This window comes from Procambarus clarkii, chromosome 10, assembly GCF_040958095.1.
Source record: "Procambarus clarkii isolate CNS0578487 chromosome 10, FALCON_Pclarkii_2.0, whole genome shotgun sequence".
Lineage (NCBI taxonomy): Eukaryota > Metazoa > Arthropoda > Malacostraca > Decapoda > Cambaridae > Procambarus > Procambarus clarkii.
Genome location: NC_091159.1, coordinates 12846899 through 12851467, shown reverse-complemented (window position 1 = coordinate 12851467; position 4569 = coordinate 12846899).

Sequence of the window (4569 nt, the reverse complement as noted above, 5' to 3'; positions counted from 1 at the left end):
CTTCTGCTAATTGCTAACGATTTTTACATTCAAAATAGATAACTAATTTCCTTATTAAGAAAGAATTACCCAGAAGCAGGTATAGATTAGCTTAGAATAATAGGATTAAGCGGTCAGAGAATAAGGATGAAAGATTAAAGAAAAAGCCTCACTGAACACACAATATATGTATATAACATTGAAATGAGACATCATGTTCATATAGTGTGTGTTCAGTGAGGCTTTTTTTAATATTGTAATAAGACATTATATTCATATATTGTGTGTTCAGTGAGGCTTTTTCTTTAATCTTTCATCCTTATTCTCTGACCGCTTAATCCTATTATTCTAAGCTAATTTATACCTGCTTCTGGGTAATTCTTTCTTAATAAGGAAATTAGTTATCTATTTTTAATGTAAAAATCGTGGAATTCTAGTATACAATTTAATACTGAATATAATTCAGAATTTAAGTAACCTCTTAGTGCATAAATATCTTTACATAATGAGTGACGCTTCCGAGTAAACTCGCCCTTAGAAACAAAGTTATATAAAGAACAGAGTGCTTGTGTACTCAGGGTGACGACTGTCGCTAGGCTTCCAGTATGACGATATCAAACTAGATTTCTCCAGAAATTTAAGTAAATACATAAATTTTATGGCAGTGAATATTATTATGGCCCTTATTTAAGTTATTCTTTTGTATGTCTGAATAATTTACATTGCATTAGATATAAGTGAAGGGGGTTATATAATACCATTAACAATTATGGTGACGTGTTTATCAGTCCATAACAGCTGACTGCCAACACGGCTCCAGGCGGTTACCAGCTGCTTCAGGTCGATGAACAAAGAAAACGGAGATAAAGTTTAAATATTGGGTAAACTATTTTTAGTTTCTTTCTTAATCAATATTTTTGTTTAAATAGTTATGATGTACTGCTAACATACAAAGTGGATTTCTATTAAATACAAAGCCAACAAAAGTTTAATTCCACAAAAATACTAATTCATAGGTAAAAATTATATGACTTATTTGGTTTGATGCTAGGCTTTAAGCCTATTAACCTCTAAATAGTCTACAAAGAGGTTAGGGCTTCCACAATACCTTACTTATTAACTAGCAGGTATAATTTAGCTCTAAACTTAGCTCAGAAGTAGAATAAACTCGGTGTATTTACACCGGTCAACGATGTACAGAACTCGATATATATATATCCCTTAAATTTTTATTGAGGATACTTATATAATTTATAAAGAATGACTTTATTTAGGACACAACATATAAACGTTAATGAGCAATCTGGCACAATGTCTAATAACAATTGTTATAATATATATGGTAAATGTGTTTGAAAGTTTTCAAGCGCTATTCACAGCATTGTCCCTGTATGGGAAGGTCAGTATTGACATGGTTCCACAGAGTGAGTTCCAGTGGAATGCTCTTCACACGGTAATTTTATGATAAACCATATCAGACGATATCAGTCGTGTAGAGTAGGCATAATGCTCAAAAGTATACTACTCACCAATACAGTCATATAGATGGTATACTTAGCCTATATATAGCCTAAGTATATCTGAAATGTGTATAGTTTATAGCACATATTTGCTTATCCCTTTAAGTGTAAATTTTTAAAACTAAAAATCCACTCAGTGAAATCAGAGGATGATCTTAAGATTTAAATTTTTACTGAATTATGAAATGATTTTTTATTGAACTGATTTTTTAAAAATCCAAAAGTTGTGGCGGCTTCCTTTTTATCAAGTATTTGGAATATATATATATATATATATATATATATATATATATATATATATATATATATATATATATATATATATATATATATATATATATATATATATATATATATATATATATATTGGGGTCCAAGCTCATTGACGTCACCAGAGACCCAAGGGCTTCCAGTTTTTTATTTCAGCGTCTCAGTGTGGCGATCCAGAGGGGAAATGCTTGCTGCGTCCTCGGTTCCTGTCCAGAAGCGGAGGAGCTTCAAGAGATCCATAACCTTTAGGCATTTGTCTTGTATGTTTTGTAACCTTTAAATACACAATAAAGGAAAAAAAAGGGAAGGGGGTGTTACCTATCGTACGTTACGGCTCGTGATCCTACAGCAGCCAAACTTTAATAAGTCTAGGGATACGACACAACTGCTGTTCTCAATAGCGAATCACCAGTATAACCCCTTAATGGGTAATGAGCATAAAATAGAATCTTCATAGGACTGAAGAATAAAGATACTAAGTATATATATATAATTTATATTAAATAAATCTCAAAGGCAAACAGATGATTATATGGTCACAATATATCACATTAAAAAATATCACTAACTTCCAGACATTAAATCAATACTAAGAATAATTATATGGCTAGAATAAAAGAATGACTTAACTCCAACAAGTGTTATCTCCCCGGTTTCTGCTCAGCTACTGAACTCCAATATGAGAGTCAAAAAACACATTGCCTTGCCCCGCGAATAAATTGCCAAAGTTACAATTATTAATATTTCAACAATGGAGCACTACATTGTGACAAGAGTAATCTTAAACTAACTTAATGAATAATTAGTACATATTGATATAGACAACAAAAGTACGTGTTTCTTTACATAGTAATTAAAATATGCATACAGAATAGCATAATGGCATGCACACCCCAGCAACGGACGATCCCACGACAATTTGCCAGATACAGTTCACTCAATTATTATTTCACTCTGTTACCCACTGATGATCACATATAAATCATTAGTTCCCGTGGGAAAACTGATCACACAAAGAAATAAACAATCATTCCCACGATACGCTGGGCCTAACGCCAACACTGTAACATGAATGTGCATTTGCATAGAACATATAAGTATAACAATATACATGCTTGTAATTTACATACAATTATAAATGTACATATTAATATATTCACTTACGTATCTTATAAGGGTACGTAACACTTCCACCTCCAAGAAAAAAAATGCAATGGATTGAAGATCAATGGCATTTTTTCAGAAGTAAAAATGTTAAGTAAAAAGAAACATTTCATTTATGGTACATCAAAACTTCTTGACAAAGCATCAGCAATAACATTTTGTCTGCCTGGAATATGTTTGATTTCTACATTAAATTCCTGCAAAAACAATGACCATCGCAGAATTCGTTGGTTCTTGACTTTCATCATATTTATAAAGATAAGGGGGTTGTGGTCTGTAAATACTAACACTTTATTTCCTGATAAGTAAATCTCAAACTTCTTGATTGACAATATAAGACCCAACGCCTCCTTTTCTACCACGGAATAATTTCTCTGAGCTGCATTAAATTTTCTGGAATAGTAATACACAGGATGCTCAATCTGGTCTAAACCAACTTGAATAAGCACAGCACCTATCCCAACATCTGACGCATCAATGTGTAATATAAATGGTTTATCAAATTGGGGACTAGCAAGAATAGGTGAGGTGGACAATATGCCCTTTAGGTTCTGAAAAGCATTCTGACAATCTTGTGTCCACTGAAACTTTACTTGCTTGCGTAACAAGTTTGTCAAAGGAGCAGCTACTGTTGAAAAATTTCTACAATAACGCCTATAGTATGCACACATACCAATAAACCGTTGGACTCCTTTCTTATTGGTCAACACTGGGTAGTCCACAATGGCTTGAATCTTATCTTGTAAGGGGATAATCTTACCTTGTCCCACCTCGTGGCCAAGATAAGTTATCGTACCTTTTGCCCAACTACACTTATTCATATTTATGGTTAACTTTGCGTTTTCTAACACTGTAAACAAGTTCTTAAGGCCTAAGAGATGATCTGCCCAATTTTTACTGTACAAAACAATGTCATCAAGGTAGGCCCTACAATCTGGCACATCCTTGAGTAAGAAATTCATAAGTCTTTGAAAAGTAGCAGGTGCATTTCTCAAACCGAATGGCATGACATTAAATTCATACGCACCATCAGGTGTAACAAAAGCAGTAACCTCTCTAGCATACTCTGTTAATGGAATTTGATAATACCCTTTTGACAAATCAAGCTTACTTACATATTCGGCATGACCTATGGACTCTATACATTCTTCCAACAAGGGTAAAGGAAAAACGTCCACTGTAGTGTTCTTGTTCAGTTTCCTGTAATCCACGCACAATCTCCAGGTTCCATCTGGTTTTGGCACTAACAAACACGGAGAGCTCCAAGTACTTTGACTTGGCCGAATGAAATCATGCTGGAGCAGATATTCCACTTCTGCTTGCATAATTTTCCTCTTTTCGGGATTCACTCGGTACGGATGTTGTCGAATGGGGGTGCTGTCCAGGAGCTGAATGTCGTGTGTGATGAGGTGGGTCTGGGTAGGAACCTCCCCAAACAGAGATGTATGGTTGTCCAGCAGAACCTGGAACTCATCACGTTGTTCCTCCTGTAAATGACATAGCATCTCCCTGCCATTGGAACTGGAACTGAGAAGTGGGATATTAACAACATGTCCCTCACTACAATTATCCTCAGGTGGTAACTCTTCCCGACTAAAACAAGCTACTACACCAGGTCCAACATAAGCTTTTAATC